Raw genomic sequence first — 7,425 nt, forward strand, 5'->3', positions numbered from 1 at the left:
GTGAAATATTGGTTTAACTTAAGAAATTAGTGGTTTACAGTAAAATAACAATGATTATAAAGTGTTTAAAGTAATTTAAATATGATTAAATAGTGATTGAAGGCTTTGTGCAATGGAAGACAGTAGTTTAACATGGAAAATTTTCATTCAAGTTTATAAACATGCCTTATAATGGAAAGAGAAGGGAGAGGGCTACAAATACACACCTTTCCATTCAATGGAGGCTTTGTGCAATGGAATGGTGGTTTCTAGTGAAGAGTTTTGCGATTTTGAAATCCAATAACGTTTTTTTCCAATAGTTGTTGTAAATGGAGGCGTTGTGCAATGCAATGAAGGGTTAGGAAGGCTTTCACATCTAAAAATGAGGTTTTCAGCAATAGAATGGAGCTTTTCGCATCTAACAATGGTGGTTTTTGGGTTTCGAAAATGGAGGTTTTTGGGTTTTTCATACGTAAATGTTTTTTTGTAGGTGGGAGGAAGAAGAAGAAGAGAGAAAAAGGTGGGTTTTGGGATTTGTATTCTAAATGTAATCATTTCAAAAAGGTGATTTGATAGGGAGAGAGAGAGAGAGAGAGAGAGAGAGAGAGAGAGAGAGAGAGAGAGAGAGAATCAAGGGCATTTTAGTCATATGCACTCTTGATTGGTGATTTAGAAAACACCCCTCTTCATTTGTCATAGTCAGTAGAAATCCCTTCTATTTGGTCATTTTCCCTTTTTCCTTTTGTCTAAAATTCAGGTGGGCCCACTGATACTTGTTTTTTGTGAATGTGTTCATGCGAAAAATAGGGGCTCTATGAGTTATGAGTCTTACAACTAAATTAGAGTCTCAACTTCAAAATATGAAGTATTTTTTTCTATTTTTTTATGACAAGATATTTTTTTCTATTTGACTTGGATCTTCTTCTTGATTTGCTTCGGCTGTAATTTTTCCTATCATTTCATCTCTCCCGTTCTTCAGTGACTAATGCTTGAGAGTGAGAGGAACTGAAGATTTTCTTCTCACTTCTTCATTTAATAAACTGCTTGGAACTTGGCTCTTGGTGACAATACCATCCTGCGCCGAGTTGCTAAGGAATACGACAAGAGTCTCCCAACTGTCAGGCAGTGAGCTTAGCAATAGTAGTGCCTGGAGCTCATCATCTAGCACATCTTCATAGCCGATAGCTGATTCACGATGCTTTGCATCTCATTCAGGTGCTCTGCTACTGCCCCATTCTCTCTAAACTTCAAGTTCACAAACTTTCTGATCAAGAACGCCTTATTACCAGCCGTCTTTCTCTCATACAGATAATGCAACTTCTTCCACAAGGAACTTGCACTAGTTTCTGTTGGCACATGGTGGAACACAACATCATCTAACCACTGTCGGATACAAGCGATAGCTTTCCTAACCAACTTCTTCCAATCATCAGGTTTTATGGATTCTGGCTTCGTCTCTATACCCTCAATCGGCAAATAGAAGTCTCTTGAATATAACAGGTCTTCCATCTTGGCTTTCCTGATTAACTAATTTCCTCCGTTTAGGCTAATCATCCTTGATGAGGTACTTGCCTCCATCTTTGATTCACAGATAAATAATAACCAACAACCAAGGCTCTGATACCAGTTTGTTGGGGAAACAAGAATAAACCGCAGCGGATAAATTTCTCCATTCTATCTGCGAATCAAGAAAATAGCTGCGAACAAGAAAACACAAAGTACAGAAAATAGCAATCCACCACACAAATAAAGAACACACGATTTTAACGTGAAAAACCCTCCGATGTGAAAGGAAAAACGACGGGACAAACTCCGAAAGAAATCCACTATGAAAAGAGAAATACAAAGTCTTTCTTCTCAAGTTTTCCCAAAAACTTGAGGAATACACAAGAATAGAAGATTAACAATCAAATCTTGAAGGAAATACGGGTTACCTCACGAAACCTTTGCAAGAGAACGCTTTCCCACCTTAAAGAACCAAGCGTGAATTATCTTCTTCTTCTTTTCCAAGAACCACCCCAAAACCCTAGGTTTTGGCTCTTTCTTCTCTCTTCTTTCTTGCCCAAGCAAAGACTTTTACTTTGGAGATTAGGGATTTCAAAACCCGCGCTTTAGTATTTATCCCAAATCAAACCCTAGATTGCCTCTCCTCTCTTTTTCCTTTTTTTCTTTTGTTTTTTTACTCGTGTAAAACCCCACCACCGACTCTCTCTGTTTTAATTAAGAGAGAGTAGCATGAGCGGGGTGGGCCCTACATGGGGATGGCCCACAACAATCAGCTGGGAAGGAGCAAAATCCTAATTTTGGTCTTGAGGACAAGACCAGACTCAAGGGGGGAGGAGATGTTACGTGCAAAATGGAAACTCTTTTTTCTTTAAAATTAAATCATTATGTGTAGATGACTAACGGTAGTTGTTTTCTAACACCACAGGTACAACCAAGAACAAGAGAAACTCTCCCAAGTACGTGCCAGACCCACTTGTACTTAGCTGATGTTAGCTTCTAAGACTAATGAGAAAAATGATACTTCCACCACTTTTGCTTGTCTTTTTCTAAAAATGAGAAACATGTAGCTAATTTTGGAAATGACAAAAAAAAGGGGGTGAAATGCTCGGGGGCGGGGGTGGGGGGAGTTGGTGAAAATATCTTCATTGCGTTCTATACGGCTAATTGAAATGGTGAGGTGAGAATCTCATCATATTATTAGTGCTTCTTTCATAGTTTCATGTCTTCCCACTTGCTCTGATGTTCTCCCCCGGTATCCCATAAATAGAGAATTAATTACCCATCGTTAACCATTGGTCGTCGAGGCGTATTCTCAAAATACCTAGGTTTTGAGATTTGATGGCCCAACGATAGCCCAAACCAGCCCAACGTCACCACTAACCCTCTACCGCAGCACGCCGTCCCTCCGCCTGCCAAAGAATAGAGCTTTCATTTGTACTCTTAATAGGGGAATGAAAGTGAGTGAAGTGCGGAACCTCGGGGCAGGAGGGTTTCAGTGGTAAACATATTCCGTGCTGCACGGGTTTCGCTCGCTGAAAAGGTTGTGCTGTGAGGGAAAGGCGCTGCTAAATTCAAGTGGTCAAACAATCCGCAATCTTTTGCTTCTCGCGAACGGAATTAAGGTCGGTGACTTTCGGTCGGTTCCCGAGCTAGCTAGTTTTTAGATGTTCACTTAATTTCATATTGGTTGGTCCTATCTCACAATTCAACTTCACTTCTAACTGAAGCTATAAGAGATGGTGACTAAGCCAAAGCGCGGGACTGCACTGTATTGTATGCTAATAGAAAGTCAAACCCACCGAGGAAAGAGAAGGCGAAACATATATGATTTCCTTAAATTTAGGGCAGTGATAAATTGACCCCCCAAAATGATAAATCGACTCCCATGTGTCTATCTCTCTCCTCTTTCTCTCTCTAACCCAGAGGAGAGAGAAAGACACACGGGGAGTCGATTTATCATATTTGGGAGTCGATTTATCACTCCCCTAAATTTAATGAATTTGTATAGACAGGAGAAAGCAGTTGGCTTGTGGGCCCTCCCCAAATTGTGTCTTGTCTCAATCTCACCGTCAATGTGACTTCTTCAAGTAGGTCCGCTCTTGAAAGATCGTCATCATGTAGGCAGACCATTAAGATCGATTTGATCAAGATTGAATGGTTACTATGTTTACTTTTCTCTAAAATTCAGGTGGGCCCACTGTTACATAAGTAGCCTTTTATGTACTCGATACTTGCTTTGTGTGAATGTGTTCATGCGAAAAATATGGGCTTTATGAGTTATGAGTCTTACGACTAAATTAGAGCCTCAACTTCAAAATATGAAGTATTTTTTTCAATTTTTTTTTTTTATGACAGGGTATCCCCACCCCAATTTTTAGGGCCGAACTATTCCCTACGCGCAATCACCCATAAACCACGCGCATCGGGTAGGCCCAAGGGGATTCGAACTCGCGTCAACGGGCAGTATTCCAATGACTTTAAGACAAAGAGCCACACCTGTATGGGTTAAATATTTAGTAGCTGTAATTTTTAACATAAATAAGCTATTAAATAGCTAATGTGAAATTTATTTGTATAGGATATTTATTACCTTTGAAGAAATTTATATGGGAAGTGATAAATCCGCCCCTTTTGATTACTTGGGACACCCAGCAGCATTGTATGCGGCAATAAGTCCCATTGAATACTTCTTACGTGAAGTACATCGGCCCCTCTGCAGTCATTGATCTACTGCTACTGGGTGTCCCTAGTAATCAAAAGGGGCGGATTTATCACTTCCCAATTTATATTTGTAAGCTATTTCATAGTTAAAGGATACTTTAAATTATTAAGGTTTTGAATAACTTACAGGATCACCTAAGTTTTCCCATTATATATGGTACACAACATATATATATATATATATATATATATATATATATATATATATATATAATGCTTTCAATGAATCTGAAACCTTTGATCCATCAAGATTTATCACTTCTGATCGGCAATTCACTCTCAATTCAACCCATACCTTATGTATCATCGCCAAACAGCCCATACATGCCATCCTATGCCATTTCTATCTGTTAATGTTGCCTCCCCAAAAGGCAACCTATCAAAAATCTGATGTGCCATTATATGCTTCTCTGATTAATTTGTGTTGTCCCCACTTAAAAGTTAAAAGCAAGCTCTTGAAATTTGATATATTGGTATATTTTCTTCGAGTTCCATTTGTGTTACCTTTATTTTTATAAAAGCACTGGAAAATGTAAAAAATAAAGGAATAATAAATGCATCTTGATGATGTGGACCCAACAGGGACACCCATACAGTTGATTTTTGCAAGGGCACCCTTAGGTTTAGCATTTGCCACCAACAAAATAAACCATATAAAAAACTACAGTTGAAGCTCTTTAATTAATACTGCTAGTGGCCTCATTTTACACCAAGTATCAGAGAGTATTAATTATAAGATAGGTGTTGTCCGTGGCCGCACTTTCTTTAGAAATAAGATATTATAAATTATCATATTGGTTCCTCATCTGAGTAATAAGAGATTATTAATTTATAGAGCATTAATCATTGGGGTGTCAATCGATCTAGACGGTCCGATGGACCGTCCGAATCCGAACTTTAATGAACGGGATATAAGCATACCAAGAGGGTCCATGTGCATATTTCGGATTCCCAATTGTATGATAAAAAATCCAGGCATGCTGCAAAAGTCCTTAGGGACAGTCACGATCCGAAATCATCTTACAAAAATACCCTCAAAATCATTACAACATCAATGTTAAGTGGGGGTATTCTCGTCAAAATAGTCATATTCTTTTAGTAGTTACCGGTTTCCATCTTTATTGAACGAAATCTCCTTTTCGAAATAAATCTCATCTTCCTTCCCGTGTAAGTATCCCCTCCCCATTTGTGGAACGAACATATCATCTTCCTATCGTCCGAAATCATCTTACATAAATACCCTCAAAATCATTACAACATCAATGTTAAGTGGGGGTATTCTCGTCAAAATAGTCATATTCTTTTAGTAGTTACCGGTTTCCATATTTATTGAACGAAATCTCCTTTTCGAAATAAATCTCCTCTTCCTTCCCGTGTAAGTATCCCCTCCCCATTTGTGGAACGAACATCTCATCTTCCTATAGGTAATCATAACCCATATACTCCATTGACATTAATTAATGTTCTGTCCCTAGTCATTGCTCTCACCCTCGCTATCGCTAGCCATTGCTCTCACCCTTGCCATTGCAGCACCCTTGCCTTCCCAGCATCCGAGCAGTATGCACGGAAAACTCCTGCTAATTTTTTGGTTTCTATTATCTTCTTATAATACTGGATAGTGGATACATATTTTTCCTTGTTTTTAGTCACTTCTTTGAAGTCGATCACTGCTTTTTATTATGGTTGACTGAGATTCTAATTCTTTAAAAAAAAAATTAATTGTGTACTAAGCTTAGTAGAACATAATAGAACACTCCGATGGACGGTCCGATTTAAAATGGATTGTGATCGTGACATGGAAAGTAGGATCCGAAGAACAATCCGAATCCGATCCGACCGATAAGGAATTTGAATGGATCGTGACCGTGAAATAGGTGGATCCGATCCGAAGTGGATCCGTTGACACCCCTAATTAATCATTAGAACCCCAACTGTATTGGATGAATTTCCCAATGGTTAACTCATTTTCAATGAATTTTTTTTTTCAAAAAATGAAAATTTTCCTGGTTCCAAGGGAAAGTGTAACCCTACTAGACCATGGAATTTATTTTTCCAAGGAGTATTTTTTTTCAATAGAAAATATTATTTTCCATAACTCTTTTCTCTAGATCCAAGCATAAAGAGCATTAAAAGATGCCCTTTCTATCAAGGTACCGATCAACAACTTAGGGTCATCAGTGTTTCAACCCGATTTTGCCTCAGGTTGGGTTGGCTATTTCTCGGGTTGGGTTGGGAAAAGCCAACCAAATTTAATTTCGGGTTGGGTAAGGCTTGAGGCCTTGGAAACCCGACCCGAACCTGACCTCTGTCCTCTAATTTTATCATAATTTTTTTAGGAATATGTTTTTTTCTCGTATTTTTCTTTTTTGGCTCTAGATGAACCCGAACCCAACCCGACCCGATCCGATTTGGAGGTGGATTGGGTTAGGGTTGACCATCCTCAACCAGAGCCTCGGCTCGGGTTGGGTTAGGGTTGAGGGAATGTCATCTCGGGTTCGCCTCAACCCGACTCCGAGTTGCCACCTCTACATGTGCGCAAGTGTACAAGGATCCCATGCCACACACGGAGCCGTGCCTCAACCCGACTCCGAGTTGCCACCTCTACATGTGCGCAAGTGTACAAGGATCCCATGCCACACACGGAGCCGTTGGAGTGTTTCCCACTTCATTGATGTTTAGTCCCACATCGGAAAGACGAAGAGTTGTAGTTTGACAAGCCGTGTATAAAGTGGGTGGAAGGCTATGGTTTAAAGCATACCTTTCTCGGCCTTTTGGCTAAGATCAAGTGTAGTATCTGTTCTTATCAGTTTAATATCTGATACGTGGCCCATCGGGTCACATGATATTAATCTAATTTTTCTTTGGGGTAGGGCCCACCACCAGTAGCTTGCTATTGGGGGCTCTTAAGCGTCGCCCATGCGTTGCACTATTGCACGGGCCTGGCGCACCCCTCCCAAATCAGATATAAGACTTCTGTATTGCCTTTAAACTGTCGAACGTGTAACCTAGGAAAGTCTTTATATACTCCAACAAATGAAACGAAACCCTATGTCTCTTCCGCATGAGATTTGGGGGCGGGTAGGGTACGGATAAGAGCTACGCACCAAGAGATTTGCTATGTTATTTTTTTTTGATGAGTAACCAGGGGTTAGGCATGCCCCCAACCAGCTATTAAGAAAGAGAAAAGGTTACAACTAAGGGGGCTGAAACGCCAACCAA

At 39.7% G+C, this 7,425-nt stretch overlaps 1 non-coding gene across 1 annotated transcript; it reads left to right on the top strand.

The window, feature by feature from the left end:
* The first annotated feature begins 6,960 nt into the window (after window positions 1–6,960).
* LOC143886956 (U2 spliceosomal RNA) lies at window positions 6,961–7,159 on the top strand. Its single transcript, XR_013253950.1, has one exon. It is a non-coding gene; the product is annotated as a U2 spliceosomal RNA (small nuclear RNA).
* Window positions 7,160–7,425: the final 266 nt, after the last annotated feature.

This window comes from Tasmannia lanceolata, unplaced genomic scaffold, assembly GCF_043159265.1.
Source record: "Tasmannia lanceolata isolate RefF3 unplaced genomic scaffold, GAP_Taslan_0.1 ptg000011l, whole genome shotgun sequence".
In the NCBI taxonomy this organism is placed as follows: domain Eukaryota; kingdom Viridiplantae; phylum Streptophyta; class Magnoliopsida; order Canellales; family Winteraceae; genus Tasmannia; species Tasmannia lanceolata.